This window comes from Mauremys mutica, chromosome 11, assembly GCF_020497125.1.
Source record: "Mauremys mutica isolate MM-2020 ecotype Southern chromosome 11, ASM2049712v1, whole genome shotgun sequence".
Classification (NCBI taxonomy): domain Eukaryota; kingdom Metazoa; phylum Chordata; order Testudines; family Geoemydidae; genus Mauremys; species Mauremys mutica.
Window position 1 is genome coordinate 36,359,498 of NC_059082.1, and position 27,664 is coordinate 36,387,161.

The 27,664-nt window shown below is 42.2% G+C and overlaps 1 protein-coding gene across 15 annotated transcripts in view; it reads right to left on the reverse strand.

Moving 5' to 3' along the window:
* The window catches only part of PEAK1 (pseudopodium enriched atypical kinase 1), a 284,890-nt gene that overhangs the window by 136,692 nt on the left and 120,534 nt on the right, over positions 1-27,664 (reverse strand). For 7 of the 15 annotated variants that reach the window (XM_044980253.1, XM_044980251.1, XM_044980249.1 and 4 more), the window contains one exon: positions 7,845-8,025. The gene's annotated coding sequence lies outside the window, so the exon portion shown is untranslated. Of the gene's footprint in view, positions 1-7,844; positions 8,026-21,071; positions 21,157-23,351; positions 23,423-26,095; positions 26,233-27,664 lie in introns of all 15 variants that reach the window. The other 8 variants (XM_044980252.1, XM_044980250.1, XM_044980241.1 and 5 more) reach the window with 6 other exon arrangements.

The window sequence follows — 27,664 nt, forward strand, 5'->3', positions numbered from 1 at the left end:
TACCCTGCTCTCCTCCGCAAATTGCTCCTTAAACTCAACTTCTGTTATGCAGCTTTGCAATGTTAATCTTATTTATTGTCTTATATAGCAGTTCCATTGAGACTGAAGATGCCATGTAAATGTAAAATTATTATAAGAGAAAAAGAAAGGTCTGACAAGTAACTATGACTGTTCCTTCTCGTCCTGAAAAAAATCGACTGTAAGGCCAGCAGCGATTCTCCACATAAACACACAACTATATATACAGTAAATTTTAAAAAAAAGCTTTTTCAGTCAAATCAGATTCTTCAGCACCAACTTGTTTTATGTGTTCCTTCCTCATTCTATGTGCCAAGTCAAAGAGAGGAAACAAAAGCTGGGGTTGTTTCCAGGAGAAAAAAGTGCTGCAGGAATCTATGGTCAGTTTCCTCTCATGTACACAAACCAACACTTCTATAGGAAGATTCACATAATACACGTGTGTCAAAATGGTTAATCTTCAATACATACAGGGGAGAGCATCCCTGGCATAAAAGAGAAAAAAAGGTTTGTGCATCTAGGATTGCTAATACTTGCAAAATGGCTGTCTCCATGGATAAATAATTGTGTAAATGGAAAAACAACAAGGAGTCCTTGTGGCACCTTAGAGACTAACAAATTTATTTGGGCATAAGCTTTCGTGGGCTAGAACCCACTTCATCAGATGCATGGAGTGGAAAATACAGGAGCCGGTATAAATACATGAAAAGACATGATTTGCATCTGATGAAGTGAGTTCTAGCCCATGAAAAATTATGCCCAAATAAAGTTGTTAGTCTCTAAGGTGCCACAAGGACTCCTCTTTGTTTTTGCTGATACATACTAACATGGCTACCACTCTGAAACCTGTGTAGATGGAGACCAAATCAGTTTGTCCAAAAAAGGTGTTGCCCAGCTGTCATAACTATAAAGGGAAGGGTAACAGCCCTCCTGTGTACAATACTATAAAATCCCTCCTGGCCAGAGACACCAAAATCCTTTTACCTGTAAAGGGTTAAGAAGCTCAGGTAACCTGGCTGACACCTGACCCAAAGGACCAATAAGGGGACAAGATACTTTCAAATCTTGGTGGGGGGAAGGCTTTTGTTTGTGTGCTCTTTGTTTTGGGGGTTGTTCGCTCTTGGGACTAAGAGGGACCGGACATCAATCCATGCTCTCCAAATCTTTCTGAACAAGTCTCTCATATTTCAAACTTGTAAGTAACAGCCAGGCAAGGCGTGTTAGTTTTATCTTTGTTTCCTCAACTTGTAAATGTTCCTTTTGCTAGAGGGTTTACCTCTGTTTGCTGTAACTTTGAACCTAAGGCTAGAGGGGGTTCCTCTGGGCTCTTTGAATCTGATTACCCTGTAAAGTTATTTTCCATCCTGATTTTACTGAAATAATTTTTTCCTTTCTTTCTTTAATTAAAAGCTTTCTTTTTAAGAACCTGATTGATTTTTCCTTGTTTTAAGATCCAAGGGGGTTGGATCTGGACTCACCAGGAATTGGTCGGGGAAAAGGAGGGGGAATGATTAATTTTTCCTTGTTTTAAGATCCAAGGGTTTGGATCGGTGTTCACCAGGAACTTGGTGGAGAAGTCTTTCAAGGCTACCCAGGGAAGGGTTATAGTACTTGGGAGGGAGATATTCTGGGGGGGAGGTAGCCAGAGTTTCCCAAATGACTCAAATAATTTGGGTGGTGGCAGCAAAACCAGATCTAAGCTGGTAGTTAACCTTAGAGGTTCTCATGCAGGTCCCCACATCTGTACCCTAGGAGTTCAGAGTGGGGAAGGAACCTTGACACCAGCGGTCTACAACCTTTCTTTGTTACTGAGAAGGTGGTGGTTTTCCTCCTCTTAATAGGTTATTTTCCCTTATTCTGGTCTTCTTTCCTGATGATAAATTGACTTTTATTATTCTAACCGATTGAACATTAGATGCTTTATTACTCATTTAGATTTTACTCAGTGACTTAAAGCGGAAAAAATGTGTTCTCAAGCTGAGAGAGAACCCTCCCATACAACATGTTTCCTGAGCCAAGAGAACCCTCCCATACAACATCCTCCAGCTGTTCTCAAATAGGGAAAGAATTCGCCCATGTGGCATCCTTAGGCACTTCCCACCAAAGTCAGCCCAGAGTTTGTCTAGCTGAGAAGGAACCTCCCCAAACGGCAACCCCTGGCTCTTCTCTACCAAGGGAGATCTCCTCCCACACAGCTTCATCCAGTACTTCCTGAGCCAAAACAACCCCTCCTTATACACGCCGGTAGGGTCTTCCTGAGCCAAGAGACAATGCTTTCACATGGCATCCTCTGGCTATTCCTGTTCCATCACCACGGTTATTAACTTTTATTAGTAAAGAAAAATCTAATGTGAGTGCAGATACAAGCTACCAGAATGATTTTTCCCCCAGCTAAAGTCCTTCACAATCAAATGCATTTTTTAAACGCCTACACAATGCAAGCTTAAAATACAATGGGTGAACTGCAGGCAGCAATGGCACAACACAGATATAAACAGGCTCCTCTGATGGCCAGAATGCTTCAAGTCCTTTACTATGTTACTCTGACATGCCTTCAGTTACAGACTCAAGTTTGCATTCACATGCTCTCTTGTTCAAAAAACATGTCAGTGTCATCCTTTTTTCTTTTTTTTATAGGAAAATACATGTGGGCTTGTGATTTACATTATCATAACCTTCCACTCTGATATTTTTGGGGACATACTATATTTTAATATGGCTTCTAAAATTAATAAACGCTCTAGTTTGCCATAGCTCTGCACTTTGGGCAAATGAGGGTATTAAAAATTGAGTTCGTTTCTCATCTTGCTCCTTTTAGAAGTGCAAGTTAAACAGAACTTAGCCTTTATAAAGATCTGAAAAAAACAAGAGGCAAAAAGAAAGAGGAGCTGAGGCACCAGATGGGGAAAGGACAGGAAATATATATTTTTTTAAATTTCTATTAAAAAAAGAGAAATGACTTATACTTAATTCCTTTCTGAGCTACAGTTATCATCTGCGCAGAGCAAGGGGAATGTCATACACAAAATATAAAGTACAAATTTTGGAAGGGAGTTCAAAGACAGCCACAGCCACATGGACTCCAAGAGGCTCTCTTACTTTTCAAAATAAACAAATACATACACACATACATACAAGTTCTGAACTAGAGAACTTTTTTAATGAACAGAGGAAACGAGTTAGGGAAAGGCCTTGGTGAACTGCTGGGCTGATGCATCATTTGGTCAAAGCCATGAAATGTACTGTGGAATTTTCCAAAGTGCACAGCGCTGGCCTAACTCTTGTTCTCTGACACCAAAGGGAGCTTTACCATTCATTTCAATGGAAACAATTACAATTAATGCTAGGATTTTTGAAAATCCCACCCTCTGGGCTTGTCTATGCAGTACATTAGTCCACAGCAGTGGGGTGTACATTCTAATAAGCACCAGTTTGTCACACACTAACTGGCCAGTATAAATCCCGCTGGCACTCAAAGTTCCCCAGTAAGTATTAATGTAGTCATGTTTCAAAAAGTACTACATTAATATGCAGTAGGGAATTTTAAATGTGCACCAACAGGATCTACATGGGCTAGTTAGTGCATGACATGCTGGTGCACATTAGACTTTACACTCCACTGATGCAGACTAACGGGCCTTGTAGACAAGCCCTTAAACTACAAAATTCAGAGAAAGTATGAAGAGACTGCACAGTGGCAACCCTGAAAAATCTCCCACTGCGGTTTCAACTCACTCAGCCAATGATGCATTAGTGCAGTGAGCACCTGTGTCTGACTAGGCAAGGGAACACAGCTATATTTGTAAGACTCAGAAATGCAGGCTCCAATTTTTCTATCAAAATCAAAATGAGATATTAGTAGACCTTTCCCCCTTAAAAATATAACAGAAAAAGTAGGGACTCTCTAACTTCTAGGGTCCTGTGCAAATAAAAAGCATTTATTGCACTATGAATATTTAACAGCACCCATATTTTCCTTTCAAACCAGGGTAAATTGGTCCAAGTCACTTTTTATAGTGGAATAGTGAAACTGTATATCAGTGTAGCCACGCTGGTGCAAAACCCCAATCACAGACAAGCCAGAGGTTATGGATGCCTTTATCCCAGTGAATGACCAAAATAAAGAAGATTGAGCGGGAAAGCAAAGCTATCTTGGGTAGAAGTTATTGCCACTAAAAAAAAAAAAAAAGTCACTTCAGGACAATATGGAATGCGAATAATACTAAGCTGTTCAAAAGAAGGTCTGCACAGGGCTTTGAGAACTGAATAAAAGCTCCAAGGAGGAGAGGGATCATCTGAGAGAGAGACCTAAGACTTTCATTTTTGGTCCCTGGTTCAAAACTCACCCAGTTTGACAGGGATAAAGAGATTACAATATGACAGCTGTTTGGTGACGTTCAGTATAAGAAGTTAGTAGTGTCAGTCCAGTTTTGAAAAGAGTTAGAGAAGATGTGATATAATCAGATTTCTCATGCTGTGCTTATATATTTATTAACTGTAGACAGCAGGGGCGGCTCTAGGCACCAGCAAAGCAAGCAGCTGCTTGGGGCAGCCCACTTGCAGGGGCAGCAGCTGGCAGGGATCCAGCCTGGGAGCTCCGAATCAACAGGGGGCCCTGGGAGCTGTAGTTCCTTGGTTAGCTCCTTGCCTACGGAGCCAGCCCTGGAGCAGGGAAAGAACTACATTTCCCAGCATTCCCGCTATCAACGGGAAAGGGAGGGGGAGGGAGTATGGTAGCTGAAACCTCATGCTGCAGCTTGCTGTGAATGGAAAGCTCACTGCTAGATCGATGTGGCACTTTGATGGAAACAAGTGTGCCCAAGGAGTAGAAGGCTTTAGCCCAGATATCCCCTTCAGAAGACATCCCCAGACTGGATTAGGCACACTGGTGTGACCTCACCTTTCAGCCCCCAAAGAAGGAATTGGGTGGACTAAATTAACAGTGCCCCTCTCTATCTGAAGCCTAGCAAGGGAGGTATGTGGATCCCACTAGAATTTAAAATGAAAAGTAAGGGAAGGGAGGCTCTGGACCTGGGCAGCTTTAGATACAGTACCAGGCACTTAGGAGGATTTCCACTTCTGAGCTATGGAAGCAGAAATTGACTTTTCCTTTCCAGATTTAGCTAATATTCAGAAAGGGAATCTAGCACCTGCCTTCCAGATCTGAACACCTCAAAATTCAGGAGTGCTCAAGCTCAATTTGGGTAGCTGTTACTTCATTTCTCCCAAATCAAATATACCGATCCACTGTAATTTGCTGTAGAAAAAGTAGGATAAAATTGAGCAAGAAATGCTTCCCAGTGGTTTTTAGGACTGGAATTGCTATTTTCAACAGCCTTTTTTTTTTTTTTAGTTTTATTTGTTTAAAAGGAAGACAGTGATATTGCATTGGCAAATTCCCCATAGAAACAAAGAGTGGAACAAAAGAATAATAAAGGCACCTCAACTTTTCCTCATTTATTGGAGGACAGTCTTATAATATGCATCCAGATATCCTCCAATCACACAAGTTGAAAATTGTTCCACTTTACTGCAGTTCTGTAACCATATAGGAACCAATCCTGTCTGTGTTCTGTGCACATCCAAAATTCCTGCTGAATGACCTGCCCTGGGAGCACGTTACCAGTGACCCAGGGCTGGGGTGGAAGGAGGGTGCCGGTGGGGGCGGGGGAGCCCATGGCTGGGGCAGCAGGGTGTGTGTGGGTGGTGGGGCACTGGTGGGGGGGAAGGGGGAAGCCCAGAACTGGGGCACACGGGGTGTGTGTGGGGGGAGCCCAGGGCTGGGGTGGCAAGGGGTGCAGGTGGGGAGAGCCCAGGGCTGGGGAGGCAGGAGGGTACAGGGGGAGCCCAGGGCTGGGGTGGGGGCAGCCAAATTTTTTATTTTGCTTGGGGTGGCAAAAAACCTAGTCAGCCCTGGTAGACAGCAGTTTCTGATAGAATTTGCCATACTGTGAATTCTATAAATACTTCTATTGTCAGTTGCCTTGCGTGTTTGTGAGTTCTTTCCGTGTGCTTTCCCAATGCTGCACAGATAGCTGGTTCAGCAGACCTTTATAGTATTACCCAGTGTGATTAAGTGCTGGAGGCTGAAATGTCTCCTCAGTAGCGCTGCTTAGGCACTTCTGTCCTTGAAGCTTCAGTGTTGTTAGTAGACAGAGCAGCATGTTAATTCAGGAGCCTTCGATGTTACTCAAAGAAAGATCACAGGCACGGCTCATTAACAAAAGACACATGGCCAGGTTTATTGCCTTCAAGACACAGTCCTAGAGCTCTGGCTTTGTGGTTACAGGTACGCTAACATGACTGCCCTGTGGCAAGGAATGGCTCAGTTAGTGGTGGAACTTTCCACTGCCCCCCTTGGCTAAACGAACATAGATTTAAGGCGAAGTATCCCAACATTTATAGGCTGAGACAAACAACTAACATACACAACTTACACACCACCGTATGTATTTCATAACATCTTTTTGTTATCTCCCCTTGTTGCTTATATCTTTAACAAAAACATCCCTATTCATTATTTTATCAAACCATCTCATTTGTACTAGATTGGGGCGTATCTGTACTAGCTGGATTACATTTATGTAAATAATGCCTAGTACACTAGTAACAACTTTGCCAAGTTCATGTACTAAATAGTGAAATTGTAAGCATCTACTTTAATACATGGCCTGATTTTGGTTCACAGCCAGTTCAGGCCTCAGATCTTGCACCAGGCCCATTTCTCCAGACTCCCTCTACAACTTCTATCTTGCTTTGTACACTTTAGGACACCACAACAAATAACAAAAGATCCACAAAAAAGCTAATACCTGTGCATGACTGATGGCAAAAGATAATCCTCCCAATGTTAATAGAACAATGAAAATATTCTTTGTACATTTTCTGAAATGTACAAATTGTCTGTTCATATGACTGAAGAAGGGCAGTGATTGGAAGATATTTGAGAGCTGTTTATAAACATAAACAGCAAAGTTCTTCCTCCTCCAAAGAACTACATTAAGAATTTTATCTGTATTGGAATAACATTTAAGAGGATAACTTATGTTTTTATATTGTTGTTCAGCACATATGTTTGATATAAAGTAGTCCTTAAGACAGTTGTAATCATAGTTAATATTTTAGGCATTTTTTAGATACATCAAGTTCGACAATGAGTGAAAGCAGGAAGGACAGGATAAAAAAGACAAGAAGTCAAGTGGAAAGGAACAAGAAGGAAAGATGATAACAGGAGGGAGGAATTTTCATAGGAGGTAATGCTCAAACTGGGGAAAGAAGAGAGAGGGAAAGAAAGTAACAACAAAACAGGAAACTAGGTGAGTAGGGGAAAACAGGAGACGGAGACAGAAAAATACAGTGGGTTCATATTCCTTGCCACAGTTACCATGTTCTTTGGATTGTGTTATTGAAAGAGTCTTGAAAAGTTTTGTGAAATAAATGGAAATAGGGAAAAAAATGCATATGTTGCTATTATTGTACAGTCGTTTCATTAAATGTAGTTAGTAGAAAGCCATAGTTACTTATGGGGTAAGATCAAGCCTTTATCTTCATTTTCCTATCCCAAAGGAGGAAGAAAAATGAGCAAAAAAAATATGGGTTTTTTATAAGCCACGAACTTAAAAAAAACAGCTTTTATAAAAGCTAAAACTGCAAACTTCATTGTAATACATGCAAGTTGTAAAATTACAGATTTATCCAGAATTTAGCTGTTGTAAGATTACTATATTTAAACCTAACTGGTATAAGAAGAAAATCCTTTACAATCTGTACAAGTTATCTTAGGGGGCTACACCAGAGAAATAAAACGATGGAAGAATTAAGGTTACCATTTAGGTCTGAAGCATTTCATCCATTTCGGTGCAAAAGGTGGCTTTGCAAAACCTTCTGTAGCAGCTGGCACTAAATCCGTTTGCAAATTCAAAGCACTTCCAATTTTTCCAAGACAGATTTTTCCTTCTTCTTTTCACCCCTTTTTTCTTGCAACTACAGATCAGACAGTAATGTTTTCTGCAAAAGAAAGATGAAATGGTAACTCTGCTTAGTTTAAACAGGTTCCAAATATGATCTAATAAATTTTCCCTTCCCTTGCACCATCCCAATCTTTCATATTCTGCAATGAATACTTGAACTGAGACCTCTACTTAATCTTATTCATTTGGAATTGGCCTCTGTTTCCAAGGTGTAAGGCCTGAACAGATTTTTGGATTGGACTATACAACTCTCCCCATACTACAACCTAGTATCAAATGACCACCAAGAATAAGAATAGCACTTGGGCAGTTGTTGCTTTATGTTTTTCTAATTCGCTTTAGTTTCCTTTCTGAAGGCTGCTTAATCATGCACAGGCCTTCATTTTATCAGACAAATCAGATCATTGTAACATTTAATTTTCCCATTACCAAAAAACAAAACAAAACAAAACAAAACAAAAAAAACTTAGAATGTGAACACAGCCAGAACACTTAAATTTGAAATATTTTTACAAAGTTTAATTTGTGCTATAAATTGTGAACACATGTTTAACCATTTTCTGGGGTAATTCATACCACAGAACTAAATTTATGAAAAACAGTTCTACAGTTGGTATTATCAGGTGTACAGAGTTAGGAAGAGATACAGTATTCATTTAAATTTATATTTTTTAAAAATAGACCACAGATTAACTGAATAAGTTAATTAACCTATTTATTAACAGTTCGTTTGAACTACTGTACTGCTTCCAAATGTGTGTCTGTCTATGCCTTACTATCTCATTCTCATTTGCCTACACACTATATCAAATGCAGTGCCTAATCAGGAAAACTGGATCGCTCCTTCCCCGGCTACAAACCAAACAGGATTTGAGAAAATATGTTTGTGTTTATGGACTCCCAAGCGTGAAGGTACTTAAAAATGAGTTTCATCTGTCAGACAATTGTTGAGCATGCAAGATGCTTTGGGTGGTGTAAAGGGATCATTTTCTCCTCTCAATTCCTTTCTTGATCTCTCCCCAACTCTTCTTTCTAATATGGGAATGCAGTAATTTCCAATTCTGGGTACACAAACCAGTAGTGGTACTTCAGGTGTTGCAGCTGGAACACTAGTTACTCTTTAATTATAAGCTTCCTTTGGGGATCCTAAATGCACTGGTGCTGCCTGTCTTCCGTTCACCTGCACCTGCTATTAACTCAGAGAGGAACATGAAGTCCAAGCCCCAGCCTTGCAACAAGACAGCTGACAAGTCAAGGAGAAAGGTAGAGTATTGGTTCTGATCTCTAGCTAGGAGGAGGCAATTAGAGACTTTGGCAAGTGTGGTGTCAGTGTAGCACACAGAGTGGAAGCCAGACTGGAGAGGTTCTAAGATGGAATTGGAGGAGAGGAACTCCAGAAAGTAATTGTAGACCATGCATTCAGTCAGCTTTCCGATGAAAAAGGGAAGAGATAGTAGTTGGAGTCAAGTGGGGTCAAGGATAAGCGATTGTTTTTAAGAGGAGAGAGACTAAACCATGCTTATCTTGTGAGGAGAAAAAGCCAGAACAGAATTAAGCAACAAAGAAAGTTTTGGTATTAACATTTGTAGAATCCTACCTTATATCCAGTGAGAGGAAATAATCAGCAGACACAAAATGAAAAGAGGCAGGAGGAATTTACAGAAGCTTATCATTTATTTTAATAAATACAGTATACTAAGTCACTTATTTAGCACTTTTAATTGTCAGACTGTTATACAAACATTAACTATTCCTTGTGAAATTTATGTGGAAATTTTTAATCACAATTTTACAGATGGAGTTATTGAGGTGACAATATTAAGTGACTTTTCCAAAGCCACAGGAGAACATGGTCATTGTCAAAACAGGAGCTGATATTTAGGTGTTCTTGACATCTAGTCCTGTTCTCAGACGAGAAGGTCACAATGCTTATGTGTGTCAAAGCAGAGGAGATTGAGGAAAAGTTGAAAACAACAGTCTTGCAAACCCTACAAAACAAAAACAACAAAAACACGAGGCACAGCCCCACCCCAAAAATCATGAGTTTGACTTAAAAATCATGAGATATTTTTTAAAAAACAAATGTGTGTGAGGGGGTGAGATTTGTCTTCTGTCTTTTGACCTTTTAGGGTGCTCTTGGCTCATATTTTCAAGCTTCCCTCCACAACCACAAGGTCTAGAAAATTACCTGGTTTTAAATGAAAGCCAAGGTTCTGATGAAGTCCTGTTGTAGTTGAGTAGCCAATGGGACACTACTACATGGAAGTAATGGTTACAGAATTGGATAGTGTGCGGAAGATATGAAATGGGAATTGAAACATGAAAATTGAACCCCAAAATTGAGATTTCAGAAGGAAAGTCCAACCTTTCATTCAGATTTTGTGCATCAAAAAATTGCTGTTTAAAGTTGAACTGCTGAGTATCAAAATATTAAAGGGGAAGTTACAAGAATTTGTCTGTAGAACAGTAACTGTCCCTCTATTACTGGTGATTTCCTATATTTCTAGTTCCAACTTTCTGTCAGGTCTCAGTTATCTAACTGCACCTCATATCCCTTCTGGTCTCTCTGGGCACACCCCTTTGAACATAAGAATGGCAATACTGGGTCAAACCAATGGTTCATCTAGCCCAGTATTCTGTCTTCCAGCACTTATAGCAACTAAATCACAGCTTTAACACAACTGTTGAACAATAACAGAATATCAATTTTAGTTTATTATAAATATTTTTGGATATTTTTCTATTTTTTCAAATATATTTATTTCAATTACAACACAGAATACAAAGTATATAGTGCTCACTTTATATTATTTTTATTACAAATACTTGCACTGTAAAAAAGATACATAAAAGAAATAGTATTTTTCAGTTCACCTCATACAAGTCCACTCAGTCCTACTTCTTATTCAGCCAATCGCTAAGACAAACAAGTTTGTTTACATTTAGGGGCGATAATGCTGCCCGCTTCTTATTTACAACACCAGAAAGTGAGGCCAGACGTTCGCATGGCTCTGTTGTAGCCTGCGTTGCAAGGTATTTATGTGCCAGATATGCAAAATATTTTTATGCCCCTTCATGCTTCAACTTGTAGGCTCTAAAGTTTTACATTGTTTTATTTTTACAAATTCTACGTTTGTAAGTTGCACTTTCACAATAAAGAGATTGCACTACAGTAATTTTATGAGGTAAATATAAAAGAACCATTATTTTTCACTTTTTTACAATGCAAATATTTGTAATAAATATAATATAAAATGAGCACTGTACATTTTGTATTCTGTGTTGTGATTAAAATCAATATATTTTAAAATGCAGAAAAACATTAAAAAATATAATACATTTAAGTTGGTATTTTATTATTGTTTAATCATGCAATTAAAACTGCGATTAATTGACAGCCCTACTCTTTAACTATAACCACCAACTCTGCCAGCTCATTTCTAAAGCTTTCCTTCTTTTCCAGAGGTTTACCTTGTGGGAGCATTTGCTGACATCACACATATAACCCTACTCTCTATCATCAACCATACTGCTAAAGAGCCTGCTTTAGCCCCACTGCTCTGCCAACCAGACTTTTAAGCGACTTGGTTAGTAGTGCTCACCGTGGCCGCCAGGATCCCTTTATGACCAGGTGTTCTGGTCAAAAACTGGATGCCTGGCAACCCTATACCTAACTCCTTTCATTTTTCCTCCAGACCAAAACATTTTAAATTAATCTTTGAAGCTTTATTTGTCCCTCCACAGGTTACCACTCTCCTGTATGTGCTAATGAAAAATAAAAATAAATTGGTTACCACAGAAACTGAATTAGCAAAACTTTTATTAAAAAAATTACTGCTTAAATAAACAGTATTTCTTTCTTCCTCCCACTCAACTCTGATAGACACTCAGCCTTTTTTTGAGGAGAAAAGAATGTCCAACATAGAGTGCTACTTTTAAGTACCTGAGAGATAAATCAATATGGCTGATTAAATCATTGATTACTGGGGCTTTTTCCTTCCCTGCTAATTGGCTACAGCTCATCTTTGAAAGCAAGAGAGGACTTTAAAAAACCTGAATATTTTAAGGGACCTCAGATACAAATTCCAGTCGATCCAGATGATCTGTCATTTGTGTAAGTACAGGCTGGAGTGATAGAATTTGCTGTATTAAAATTGTGACCATTGGCCTAGTTTGTGCTAGCCGGATTGATGTACTGCACTGCAAGTGCAGCTTCACCATTTGTAGCATTAGTGGAAACTCTTGTTTAGACATGTTGCAACTTTTTTTATTGCTATGTTGCATTTTTACTGCTCATAGGAGATGGTGATAGTAAAAACATTTATACTTCTCTGTACTTCAGCCTTCACTCTTGATTATCACTAGTGGTTAATTACGTATCTGAATTTTGCTATTGTAAATGCAGCCAGGAATTATCTTCTACTTTCAGAAAATGCCATGAGTCTTAACTAACCTCCACTTGGACAAGCACCACAGGAAGCTAGATAAGGAACTTGTCTGAATGCCTCTTTTGAATAACAGTACCTCTAACACAAACAATTCCTGGTGTTGGGTCTTGAACCCACAACCTCCTGGCTCAGAGACAACACAGTTTCCAAATTAGTCATATTGGCATTTTTTATATACTAAATTTAGATTAAGAATGATATTTAAATTAAAGCTGGGAGGAACTGTGAACACTTTCCACAGAGTGCTCTGCCAATGCAACCTAATCCCAACTTGCAGCATCTTCTAAAATTATACTCAGAGATCTCTTTCTTTTAGCAACAATACATATTATGTCAAATTGTATTGGAGCTTTGTAAAGTAGATAAATGTCCATAAATGACTGGTTGTATGTAATAAGGGACTCTCGTCACCAGAGTCCCCCCCTCATTTCAGGGCTTAGACTTTAAGGTCAGAAGGGACCATTAAGGTCATCTAGTCTGACCTCCTGCACGGAATCTCACCCACCCACTCCTGTAACAAACCCCTAACCTATGTCTGAGTTACTGAAGTCCTCAAATCGTGGTTTAAAGACCTCAAGGTGCAGAGAATCCTCCAGCAAGTGACCTGTGCCCCACGCTGCAGAGGAAGGCGAAAAACCTCCAGGGCCTCTGCCAATCTGCCCTCGAGGAAAATTCCTTCCCGACCCCAAATATGGCGATCAGTTAAACCCTGAGCATGTGGGCAAGACTCACCAGCCAGCACCCAGGAAAGAATTCTCTGTAGTAACTCAGATCCCCCCCATCTAACATCCCATCACAGACCATTGGGCATATTTACCTACTAATAATCAAAGATCAATTAATTGTCCAAATTAGGCTATCCCAGCATACCATCCCCTCCATAAACTTATCAAGCTTAGTCTTCAAGCCAGATATGTCTTTTGCCCCCACTACTCCTCTTGGAAGGCTGTTCCAGAACTTCACTTCTCTAATGGTTAGAAACCTTAGTCTAATTTCAAGTCTAAGGCCTGGTCTACACTAGGCGTTTAAATCGGTTTTAGGAGCGTAAAACCGATTTAACGCCACAACCGTCCACACTAGGAGGCACCTTATATCGATTTTAATGGCTCTTTAAATCGGTTTCTGTACTCCTCCCCGACGAGAGGAGTAGCGCTAATATCGGGATTAACATATCGGAATAGGGTTAGTGTGGCCGCAAATTGACGGTATTGGCCTCCGGGAGCTATCCCACAGTGCACCACTGACCACTCTGGACAGCATTCTGAACTCGGATGCACTGGCCAGGTAGACAGGAAAAGCCCCGCGAACTTTTGAAATTCATTTCCTGCTTCCCCAGCGTGGAGAGCTCATCATCACAGGTGACCACGCACAGCTCATCAGCACAGTTAACAATGCAGTCTCCTGAGAATCGAAAAAGAGCCCCAGCATGGACTGCACGGGAGGTACTGGATCTGATCGCTATATGGGGAGAGGATTCAGTGCTAACAGAACTGCGTTCCAAAAGACGAAATGAAAAAGTATTTGAAAGAATTTCTAAGGCTATGACGGATAAAGGCCACAGCAGGGACTCAGTGCAGTGCAGAGTGAAAGTTAAGGAGCTCAGACAAGCCTACCAGAAAACCAAAGAAGCAAACGGAAGGTCCGGGGCAGGTCGAAAAACATGCCGCTTCTATGCTGAGCTGCATGCAATTTTAGGGGGCTGCGCCACAAGTACCCCACCCCTGACCGTGGATTCCGAGGTGGGGGTTGTAATCTCTGCCATGGCTGAGGATTATGCAGACGGGGAAGATGAAGATGAAGAAGAGGAGGACGACCTAGCAGAGAGCACACAGCACTCCGTGAGCCCCAACAGCCAGGAGCTTTTTATCACCCTGACGGAATCACCCTCCTCCCAGCCCTCACAAGCAACTATCCCAGACAATGACGCCATGGAAGGGAGCTCTGGTGAGTGTACCTTTGCAAATAGCAAACGTTTTTTAAGCAAGCGTTTTTTAATGATTGATTTGCCCTGAGGACTTGGGATGCATTCGCAGACAGTATAGTTACTTAGAAAAGTTTGTTAACATGTCCTGGGATTGAGAGGAAATCCTCCAGGGACATCTCGATGAAGCGCTCCTGTAGGTACTCCAGAAGCCTTTGCAGAAGGTTTCTGGGCAAGGCAGCCTTGTTCCGCCCACCATGGTAGGACACTTTACCACGCCATGCATGTAGCAAGTAATCAGGTATCATTGCGTGGCAAAGCATAGCAGCGTATGGTCCCGGTGACTGCTGGCATTCAAGAAGCATCCGTTCTTTATCTTGTTGTGTTATCCTCAGCGAAGTGATATCGTTCAGGATAACCTGGTTAAAAATCAGGAATTTAAGTAAGGGGGGTGGCCATTTTTCTAATGGGTTCGTGGACTGCAGCAGCTTAAAAAAAAACCTTTCCTGCACGTAGCGAAGCGGGGGGAGGGGAGGAGTGAAATGCCGAGGATCTTTTTTGTGTTTGGTCATCGGCGATCTTCCCCAAGCTACCAGCCACGCAGTGGGTGGGGGGGTGGGAAGGTTGTTGATTAGCAGGGAGCTAGCGTGGTATTAGCCATGCGTTGGGGGGAGGGGTAAATCACTACAGAAGCCGAAAGACAGTGGCTTACCATGGCCGCATGCAAGCTGAATTCTGATGCCTGGACCTGTGTCTGTGAGATCTGTAACTCCAGAGCTGCAAGCACTCACTATTAAGATGAAAAATGTGACCTTGTAGGGAAATCACATGTGCTAGGTGAATAGTGCTGTTCACTGTGAAAGAGTATAACCATTGTTCTGTAAAATGTATCTTTCTAAATATTTATCTCCCTCATGCAGCTGCAAATTTTTCAACCATCCCTCCTCCATCCCAAAGGCTAGCACAGATAAGGCGGAGGAAAAAGAAGACGCGAGATGAGATGTTCTCGGATATTATGGAAGTTGCACGCAATGAAAGAGCTCATCTGAATGAGTGGAAGGACGTGGTATCAAATTACAGGAAAGAGGCCAGTGAACGTGAGGACAGGAGGGATGAACGTGAGGACAGGAGGGACAACCGAGATGAGAAGTGGCGGCAGGAAGATCAGCGGTAGCGGGATGCAACTCTGGGGCTGCTGCGTGATCAAACTGACGTGCTCCGGCATCTGGTGGAGCTTCAGGAACGGCAGCAGGATCACAGAGTGCCGCTGCAGCCCCTGTGTAACCACCCTCAACCCTCACCATGTTCCATATCCTCCTCACCCAGACGTGTAAGAACGCGTGGGGGGGCAGGCTCCGTGCACCCGCCCACTCCACCCCCGTGGACAGCCCAACAAGAAGGCTGTCATTAATGTGAAATTTTTTTAATGGCCTTCTCCATCCTTCCTATCCTCCTCCCAAACCACACCCTTACTTCTCTCCCTCTTTTTATAATGAATTAATAAAGAATTCATGATTTTTAAACGAGAGTGACTTTATTTGAATAAGTAAGCTGTACTCGAAGGGGGAGGGGGAGTTGCTTACAGGGAATGAGTCAATCAAGGGGGGGGGGGTGTTCATCAACAAACAGCAGTCACACTGTACCCTGGCCATTGATGAAGCTCCTTTTCAAAGCTTCTCTGATGAGCACCGCTTCCTGGTGTGCTCTTCTAATCTCCCTGGTGTCTGGCTGCGCGTAATCAGCGGCCAGGTGATTTGCCTCAGCCTCCCACCCCGCCATAAAGGTCTCCCCCTTACTCTCACAGAGATTGTGGAGAATACAGCAAGCAGCAATAACATAGGGGACATTGGTTTGGCTGAGGTCTGAGCGAGTCAGTAATGTGCGCCAGCGCGCCTTTAAACGGCCAAATGCACATTCCACCACCATTCTGCACTTGCTCAGCCTGTAATTGAACAGATCCTGACCACTGTCCAGGCTGCCTGTGTATGGCTTCATGAGCCATGGCATCAAGGGGTAGGCTGGGTCCCCCAGGATAACGACAGGCATTTCAACATCCCCAACTGTTATTTTCTGGTCTGGGAAGTAATTCCCTTGCTGCAGCCGTTTAAACAGAGTAGTGCTTCTGAATACGCGAGCGTCATGAACCCTCCCTGGCCATCCCACGTGGATGTTTGTGAAACGTCCCTTGTGATCCACCAGTGCTTGCAGCACCATTGAAAAGTACCCCTTCCGGTTTACGTACTGGGTGCCCTGGTGCTGCGGTGCCAAGATTGGGATATGGGTTCCATCTATCGCCCCCCCACAGTTAGGGAATCCCAGTGCAGCAAAGCCATCCACTATGGCCTGCACGTTTCCCAGAGTCACAACCTTTCGTAGCAGCAGCTTTGTGATTGCTTTGGCTACTTGCATCACAGCAGCCCCCACAGTAGATTTTCCAACTCCAAATTGATTCCCGACTGACCGGTAGCTGTCTGACGTTGCAAGCTTCCACAGGGCTATCGCCACTCGCTTCTCTACTGTGAGGGCTGCTCTCATCTTGGTATTATGGCGTTTCAGGGCAGGGGCAAGCAAGTCACAAAGTTCCATGAAAGTGCCCTTACGCATGCGAAAGTTTCGCAGCCACTGGGAATCGTCCCACACCTGCAACACAATGCGGTCCCACCAGTCAGTGCTTGTTTCCCGGGCCCAAAATCGGCGTTCAATGGATAGAATCTGCCCCATTACCATCAGGATCTCCAAAGCGCCGGGGCCCGCGGTTTGAGAGAATTCTGTCTCTACGTCCTTATCACTGTCATCGCCGCGCTGCCGTATCCGCCTCCTCCTCGACTTGGTTCGAAGGTCCTGGTTCACCATATACTGCACGAGAGTGTGCGAGGCGTTTAAAACATCCACGATTGTGGTATTGAGCTGAGCAGGGTCCATGCTTGCTGTGCTATGGCGTCTGCACAGTTCACCAAGCAAAAAAGGCGCGAAACGCTTGTCTGCTGCTTTCAGGGAGGGAGGGGTGAGGCTGTGCCCAGAACCACCCGCGACAATGATTTTTGCCCCATCAGGCACTGGGATCTAAACCCGGAAATGCCAAGGGGCGGGGGAAGCTGCGGGAACTATGGGATAGCTACGGGATAGCTACCCACAGTGCAACGCTCCAGAAATCGATGCTAGCCTCGGACCGCGGACGCACACCACCGAATTAATGTGCTTAGTGTGGCCGCGCGCACTCGATTTTATAAAATCTGTTTTACAAAACCGGTTTATGCAAATTCGGAATAGTCCCGTAGTGTAGACGTACCCTAAACTTCCTTACTCTAAACACCTTACTCCAGTAGCTCCATGTGTTTGCTGGGATCAAGTAAGGATACCAGATGACTCGAGAATGGGGTTGATTGTGCCTTTATGGAAGAGTAAGGATTTGGATAATTTGCATTATCCTATCAAGGCATCACCGCATTAAATCAAACTCTTAAAGTCCTTGAAAGAGTTTTGTAGGCAAGTCAGAGGTGCAAGGTGGAGAAAAGCATAGGAGAAGAACAACATGGCTTTAGGAAGGAAAGGTGTAGTATAGACTCAATATTTGCAGTGAGACAGAAGGTTGAAAGAAAGATAATGGAGGGCATAACTGCTACCTAGATCTTGAGAAGGCATATGACTTGGTTCGAGGGGAGTGGTGTTTTGAGTATTGGGATAAATGGGAGAGGGACTTCAAGAAATGGAGATTACAGAGGAGCTGTATCAAGGGTCAAGAGTTAAGGTAGTAACAATACATGGATTTCAGAGACTTTTGAGGCAATGATGGGATGGAGACTAGCAATGTACAGACTCTACTTCTTCATCCTAGTTATAATATTAACTAGGAGAACCAAGCCTGTGGAGACAGAGAAAACTAATGTATGCTGACAATCTGGCCCTTTTGGCTGACAGCAAGTGGAACTGGTAAATATGGTATCAGAGTGGGCATCTGTGTTGGAGGACCATGGTTTGAAGGTAAACACAAAGTAAACTGAAGTTATGAAAATAGGGAAGCTGGAAGAGTTTCTGCTGATTCAAGTTTCAGGAGAAAAGCTGAATCAAAACAAAGAATTTGTGTAGCTGAAAAGTATACTTAGTGCCATCAAAAAGAGGTCTGGAGAATTGAAAAGAAGAGCCCAATATGCATGCCCAGCAGTGAAAAGGGTGGCAGGAGTACTGTGGGACCAGCTATTAAGTAATAAACTGAATGGAAAAGTGTATGTTGTGTGAGTTTGTCTTTGCCTGCTTTATGGTTTGGAACCAGTGGTTCTTATGGAGATGAAAGAAAAGAAGATATAGGTGGTAGAAAATAATATACTGAGGATAATGGCAGGCAGGTGGAGAGTACACAAAGTGTGCATGGAAGAAATGAGGGGGGAAAATCAACTTGGCACTCTCAGTGATAGGCTGGAGAGCACACTGATGTGCTGGATCACAGAACACCCCTTGGGACTTGCCACCTGATGTGCTGAGACTACTTCTAACCCGTTTTCCCTGCCAGCTTGGGACTCCAGAACCTTGCTCTAGCTTTGCACAAGGTGGGAATCCTATGTCCCTCTCTGGGTTCCCACTCCTTCTTCTAAATGGAAAAGCACCAGGTTAAAGATGGATTCCAGTTCAGGTGACATGATCACATATCACTGTAAGACTCCAAGCCTTCATTCCTCCCAGCCTGACTCACAGGAAGGCCTGCAAGCAAACAGCCATCCACAGTCAATTGTCCTGGTTGATGGGAGCCATCAAGATTCCCAACCACCATTAATGGCCCACACTTTGCATAATTACAATAGGCCCTCAGAGTTATACTTCAAGTTTCAGATACAAGAGCGATGCATTTATACAAATAGGATGACCACACTCATTTGTAATGATACCTTGCAAGAGACCTTTTGCATGAAGCATATTCCAGTTACATTATATTCACACTCATTAGCATATTTTCATAAAATCATATAGAGTGCAACGTCACACACACATTTCTTTGCTGTGAGAAAAACCACCAAAGAAAGCATGGGACGAAGAGGACAGCAAGAAAGGACATAGAAGACCAAGGATACAATGGAAAGACAGTCAACAGACATTTGTTGAGAAAAGGACTGGAACCCCAAGACTTATGAACCCATGCCATGGACAAGAAGGCATCTCTGACCCCTTCCAAATGGGAAAAAGGAAGTGAGAGGTGACGTGAGGTGTATATGTTAATGGAGAGGATGGGGAAAAGGAAACAAGGAGGAGGGGTCATTACTAAAGAGGAGTAAAGTTTGTTAGTTTAAACAGCATGTCTACACATGCTTCATTTGGAGGAAGATGGACTGGGGGGAAGGGGAACAAACCTGTGCCTGGCTTATTAGCATTCAGCTCAAGACTGAAGGTGGTGGGGTGAGGGGGTAAAAATAGCATGAGTCACCTTTACATTCTCACAATCCTTGAGTTGGCAAGGGACCATTCTGGTCCCTGGTATAACTTAAGTGTAAAATATAGGACTGCGCTAAGTTACATCCAACTACCCATCCATTCCGGCAGCTGGAGATTACTAAGGTAAAGAGACTCCCTAGCCATGTCCCTTTTTTCCAAGGAATGCCCTCCTCACACTGTGGGTCAGAAGGGGGTGGCATGGAGCACACCAGCTCTACACTATCCAGGAATTCCCGTTTCTCAAAAAGAATCTGCAGATAGCCAGTTCACCTGGCATTACAGGTTAACTCTTTGGCCCAAGCAGTTCCAAGCTGCCATATAGGATCTTTCGTTCTCCAAATCAAGCACAATATCACACACAAAAAATCATGATTGTATCCATTACTGCTAAGGAGATGACATTAGGGAACTGTTGTAATCATGACTATAATACACAATGCATTATTCAAAACAGAAAAAAGTACTATAGCACTGGTCATTTTGTATTTACTTATTACAATAAAAAATAAAAACCAAATGTATTCAAATACCATAGATAAAGTCACATCTTAATGTCTCTATTAGACAGATTAAATCCTCTCCCTTCCTATGGTTGGTACTGGAATTAGTAGACAGCTATACAGATGGAATACATTAAGAACAAATTAAAAGACCAACGTGTGTATTCCCTCTCTGTCACCAGTCATGCGAAAAATGAAGCAGAGGCTGCAGTCAGTAGCAGCTGAATGTAAAAGAACTGTCATGTGACATCCAGACATACACAAACTGTTCCATAAAACTAAGTGATAACAGGGAATGCTAAACAAATTCATCACAAGCCATTTCTGCAAAACATTCCCCATTCTCTAGTTACTGCCAACCTTAGCTGCACTGCCAATACATACTGAATAAAAGGCCACCTCATTACAGGATTACTAACAAGGATACTGTATTTCTGAAGTAACCAAGTGAGACATGACTGCTGACAGTGGAGGGAGGAAAAAAACTAAAACAGTCCATTAGAAAATGGATATCATTCTTTTCCTATTAATGTTGATGGGTGATTATAATTGAGCTTTTACTGAACTGTGAATAATTCATACAATACAATGGAATTGTGCACAGGATGTTATTCTAAAGTACTTTTCAGAAGAACTACACTACAATGAACTACACTTCACTTAGAGATAATATAATCAGATATTCTGTGTTATTAAGGCTGTCAACATTTGCATTATTTAATGTATCAGATTTTGCTAATATTACATTAAAAGCTATGTTAAAAGAATGTTATTTAGTTGCAAAGTCAAATACCTGAACGTTAGGAAATTTCCGATTTAAAGTTGCCTGCATAACTGTAGTTCTGCCCCAATGTGTGCCTACCCCATTCAGTGGTTCTCTGGAAAAAGCAGTATGTGATTTTTTTTTAAATTAAGTTATCATAATGCAGACACATAAGTGAGGCCATGGCTTGTTCGGGAAAGTGTGTCTGGTGCTGTCCCCTCAACTTTATACAGCTTCTCTAGCAGCTCCCAAGTGCTCCCAGGGCAGTATCTGCTGCAGCTACTGCAATGGCATGAACCCAATCTTAGAATATTCATGTTCAGTTATTTTGGCACAGGGCCAGATTTTCCCCGAGCCATACAAGCAAGAGACAGGAAATAGCCATTTTCAACAGCTTATAGCTCAACAAAACTCAAATTGAATTTCATAGGATAAAGAAAAGGCACTCTCCTGTCCTAGCCCAAAAATCTTTTCCCCTGCCAAATTTCACAGGATGGCTATAAACAGTGGAGGTATTAGAAAAGCTTCTCTCTCACTATTGCACTAGACCAGGGGTGGGCAAACGACAACCCGGGGACCACAACCGGCCCTTGGGACATTTTAATCAAGCCCTCAAGCTCCTGCCGGGTAGCGGGGTCCGGGGTTTGACCCGCTCCAGCCCTCCAGCCAGAGAGTGGGGTCAGGGGCTTGTCCTGCTCTGTGCATGCTGTGGCTCCACGTGGCTCCTGGAAGCAGTGGCATGTTGTTCCCCTCCCCCCCCCGGCTCCTACATGTAGGGGCAGCCAGGGGGCTCTGCACACTGCCCCTGCCCCAAGTGCCACCCCCACAGCTCCCATTGGCTGGGAACTGAGGCCAGTGGAAGCTGCGGGGGCGGCACCTGCAGACAGGACAGCGTACAGAGCCACCTGGCCACGCCTCCGCACAGGAGCTGGATGGGGAACATGCCGCTGCTTCCAGAAGCTACTTGAAGTAAGCACTGCCCAGAGCCTGCACCCCGACCCCCTCCCATGCCCCAACCCCCTTCCCCAGCCCTGATCCCTCTCCCACCATCCGAAACCCTCAGTCCCAGCCCGGAGCATCCTCATACCCAGCCCCAACCAAGAGCCTGCACCCCCATCCGGAGGTCTTCCCCCCCTCCCCAGCCTCGAGCCCCCTCCCGCACCCTGAACTCCTCATTTCTGGCCCTACCCAAGAGCCCACACCTCCAGCTGGAGCCCTCATCCCCCTCCTGCACCCCAACCCCCAATTTTATGAGCATTCATGGCCCGCCATACAATTTCCATACCCAGATGTGGCCCTCGGGCCAAAAAGTTTGCCCACCCCTGCATTAGACAGTGTACATGTACACACACTATCAAGAAAAAAAGACAGTGCCTGCCCGAAACAGGTAATCTATACAAGTGACAAGATATAACAGGTGGATAAAACAAACGGGGGGGGGGGTGGAGAGAGAGAGAGAGAGAGGAGACAAGGTAAGCAGTGGAACAATAGTACTAAGCATAATAAATAGTTGAATGACTGGCCAGTTTTCTGCTGTTAAAATGATGGTTTTTTAAAATGCCACTTTCTAATTATTGGCAAAATTACAAAAGCATTTGTCATTTTCAGAGGTACTGACTCAACCTCCCTCTTGCCTAAAAATAAAGAAAGAAAGTGTGGATTTTTCTTTTTCCTCCCTGCCCTGTAGTTGTTTGGAGACCCTGCCTTCTTTGGTGCCTTCTACCTACTTACAGGTTTACTTTAAAAAAACAAAACAAAACAACAACAAAAAAACTACTGTTAGACTTGGTTCTGGATTTTCTTCTTAAATTACTTTCCTATCCTACATCCCATTTCAGTCCAAAACCAGCTCTTCTTTAGGTTCTTATGACATCACAGAACCGAAAACCCTCTGAAATGAATTAGGATCTAATAGGCAATTCTTCTAGCCATCTTGTTCTTCTAGTTTATATAGTTTCACTTTCAGAAGTCTTCTCCTGGTGGTCAGAGTGCAGTGTTTTAACAGTCCAGCACAGGGAATCTGGACTCAAAGGAGGAAGGAAGGGGGAAACAAATAGGTGTAGCTCAGAGGGTAGAACTGGAATTTTAGCTCCTATTTCAAGATGCATACATTTTTAATGTAAATTCACTGCTGGAAGATAAAGGAAAGAGAATGAAAAAAAATACTTGAAATTCTATAAGGCATCCCCCCCTTTTTGCATGAAATTTAGAGTGATACCGTCTGAGGTAGAACTGGTCCAGAAGGAGAAAACAAAATGTCTAATGTCCTCCTTAGGCGTAAGGATTCCTAATATAGCAAAATTATATTACCTGTTGTTGCCTGAGCTGTTGAAGGAAGTTGTGCTGACTTCTGTACTACAAATTTGGAAAATTCTTTGACTCTAGAAGAAAATGTTCAGAAGGTCTGCCATTTAGATCAAGAATTTGTAGGTACTTTCAGAACAACTTTCTTTCCTCCCTGATGAAAGTGATCGACTGAGAAAACTGGTTGCTCAATTTGGAAGAAAGCTTAAGAGCTTTTTGAGTGTCCCCCCACCCCCAATAATTTATTTCCATCGAACGAGGTATGTTGCCATAATAAAGGTGGCACCAGACAAGTGGACACCCATTTATGCAAAATGCATTTACTGGCTACAACAATCACAAAACCTTGACATTTATACCTACCTCAGCTTTAAGGTCATTTGGGGTTCCATGACTGTTGTAATCTTAAATTTAAGAGACTATTTAACCAAACTTGTAGTTTGAGGATAAAAGTGAAAATGCACATAAAAAAAGAATATTCACTTGTTTCCAAGTTTCCTACTACAAAACCAACATTAGCCTTATCACAGCTTTTCCTTCCTTCTGCACTTTATTACTTGTTCAGAGATAATTTTATAGTACTATTGATAATCAAATAAACTAATAAATTAGACCAAAATTAATATTAGATGACTGGTCAATGAGAATATTAACTGTTGATTCTTTTTTCTTCTTTGATGGCATCCCTCTCTCAACCCAGTCCTGGTATTATAATCAGATATCTAGACTACATTATTTCAATCAGCACACAGCTGCGGCCCATGTGACATCCTCAGGACCATACAGGTAGTATTGGATGTGGCCCACAAAACATATTGTGGGCTGCATATGCAGCCCACAATTGTAAGTAGGTTGAGAACCACTGCAGTAACTCATCTGGAAGTCAGGCTGCTCTTCAGCCACGTATCTCACATTCAAAATGCTTCAACTAAATAACCAAAGTGTCTTGGTATGAGCCACTGAAATCAATACTTATGTTAGCCTTGAATTTTGACTAGAAAATGTGTAATAATTAAACACTCAATTAATGAAACATCCCTATATAAGTTATAAGAAAGGCTTATTGAATAAAGTAGAGCAGCAGTTCTCAAAATGTGGGTTGGGACCCCAAAGTTGGTCGCAACCCCATTGCAATGGAGTCCCTAGGGCTGGCGTTAGACTTGCTGGGGCCCAGGGCCGAAGCCTGAGCCCCACATCCAAAGCCAAAGCCCGAGCCCACCGCCCGGGGCTGAAGCCCAAAGGCTTCAAGCCTGGGTGATGGGGATTGGGCTTTGGCCCACCCGCCTGGGGCAGTGGAGCTCAGGCTGAGTCAGGTCCCCCGTCCTGCGGTCGTGCAGTAATTTTTGTTGTCAGAAGGGGGCTGTGGCACAACGAAGTTTGAGAACCCCTGAAACAGAGGCATGAGATACGATCCTTATTGGTGAACTATGCTGTATAATCATTTCCATATTGATGATGAAAATGCGTCTATGCTAGGAGTTTGGTGGTTACTGGGAAACTAGCTTTCAAGTTTTGTTTCAACTGGATCAAAAAACTGCTTAGTAAAATGAACAAACAAGTGCACTCTCTTTGGAGGGGGAAGGCAGGAGGAAAGAATAGGAGCACCTACAGTGTTAGAAGTTCCCTGGATTTCTTCATACTGTTCTTTGCCATAAAGATAAAGCAAAGCATTTATGCTAAGAGTTGCTGAAAAGATGGATTTTTAAGTAGTGTTTCAGACTTTTATAAATCTTCCGGGTGGCTGTCACTAGCCTTGGAATGGAAGCTCTGGCTGAATGGTATAACCCTTCAGGTAAGGTGATGGACATGAAAAAACAGCAGCAATATGACAATAGGAAAATTTGAAAGGAATGTTTTGAAGAAGACAAAAAGGCTCATGTGTAACTTTTTCCTTCATTGTATGAAACCAAACCTTGCACTGTGACTGTGACTTGAATTTCAATTCTTCCCCCCCACAACTCCTTTGCTGTTTTCCTTGTTTTATTGGAACCATCTGGGAGATCCGCCCCTTTTAGTTTCTTAGGTTTTTTAATGTGGCAGCTCCAGTTTATCATCTTTCTTTTAAAGTCCTTAAGACATAAGGCCTTTTACAGGCTAAAAATATTGATTCTGGAGATAAAGAAACCACATCAGATGGTGTATTAGAGAGTAAGGGAAAATATTTTTTGCAGAACTACTTTTTAAATAAAGGCAAGATTCCAGGATGTTTTACCCTGTAAAGGTTTTAGAACACATGAAAATTACTATCAATCCTATATTTTTTTCTGAAATACAAAATTACCATTCATTGAAGCACTGAAAATTGTTAATGCAGAACAGTTTCAAGATCACCACTACAATGGAGATATAGAGACAACAGAAGTGCACAGAGGTATCACTGCAGCATCTCTGTACACAAAGGTGAAACATGGAAGTAATATGAAAAAGGAAAAGAGAGAACATTAAAACAATATGTATCCAAATGTTATATATTGCATGCAATGAAAGTTCCAGGATGTGCTCTCAAGTGAGATACAATATGTATAACTTCTCAAATACAAAGTTAAATTGCACCTTTTTCATTTCTTTATTCTATTTAATCATTTTGAAATTCTGTCCTGATCCACTTGTAATTCCCAAACAGAAAGTGCATATACAATTATGTCTTCTTAGACCTTTTAAGGAAGGGTTCACATGGAAGTACATCTCACACATACCAAAAGGTCTCAAAATCTGAACCCATTCACCAATAAAGAAAGTCACACATTTACCTGGCAATTCTAATTTGACTCTTACTTCTACCGCTTCTGCATCTCCCTTCTTCTTTGCTCCACATCTTCTCTGCATGTGAAATGAGACATGCAAATCACATTTTTGTGCATTTTGTCACACGGTGGCAACTTCTCCCCTTGGTGATAATAATAAAATAATAATAATTGCTACCTCTTAGATAGCACTTTTCATCTTTAGATCACAAAGCCTTTTACAAAAGGAGGGCAGTATCATTATCCCCATTTAATCGATGGGGAAACTGGGGGTCAGGGTGAGAAATGATTTGCACAAGATCACCCAAGTACACCAGCAGAGCTGGAGATGAACCCAGGCCTCCCAAGCCCTAATTATTAAAGTCACCACTGCGGCTGAGTTGCGGATAAGATATAAAAAACTGAGGAAAAGTAATAATGGCCCTTATTTGTGGTAATAAGGTCCATTATTACTTTGTGACTTTCTGCTGTCAGTTGCGTGGGGCTGAGAGTGGGAGCCTGGGGCTGACATCGGGGGCTGCTGCTGTCAGCCCTGTACATGGTGGGGCTCCCACTGTCAAAATTGCAGTAGAAGCCTAAATATTGTTAATTAAGTAGGGACTTACTTATATGATCACATTGTGCAATATGGTTGAAGATTTCCTCTTCCAATCCATTTTTGAAGAGACAGTTGTAGAGCTATGGTCAAGAATAATCTGAGCTGACTTTTTGGAGGCTGAGGGAGAAGAGAATCTCACTTTGCCCTTTTCCAAGGGTATGTCATAGAATTTCAGAACGAGAAAATGAAGACTTGAGACAGATGAAATATTCAAGGTCTAGCTACCTGAGAGACCACCTCATTAGGTGCTAGCACAACATCTGAGATGAGTTAGGGTGCTCTCGAAAAAACTACAAATTGAATGTCTGAGGGCCCCTGGCAAGGTGTTCTTGGGATAAGAGTCCTTGGCTTTAGAATTTCTTACCTATATCTCTAGAGTCTGAGGCCAGGTCTGTACTACAGACTTACATTGGCATAACTACATTGCTCATGGATGTGAAAAATACATATCCATGAGTTACGTAGTTATTCTGACCTAACCCCTGGTGTAGACAGCACTATGTCTGCAGGAGAGCTCCTCCCATTAATGTAGCTACCGCCTCTCATGCAGGTGGATTAATTAAGCCGATGGGTGAAGTTTTCCTGTTGGCGTAGGACCATCTTAATTTAAGCAGCGCAGTGGCACCAATGCAGCATTTTAAGTGTAGACCTGCCCTGAGTCCATTAACTTTAATGAATAAACTAAAGGTATTTTTTCCCCCTCATTAGCCCCTCACCCCAAACCAAACCTACTCATCATGGGCAAACAGAATTTGGCAAGGCTGATCTTAAAGGTGACCTCCAAAGAGTGTGTGTGTAGGGGGAAAAACAGTGGCCTTATGCCTTTTTAAATTTTATACACCCACCCATACAAGTCTGAAAGGGTGAAACAAGAAGAAAACCAAATTTAGTTGTGCTTTTACATAAAAAATTAACGTCTGCCCTGGAAAACTCTACTGGAGAAGACCTAGAGAATTAATTAAATAACATCACAGGGG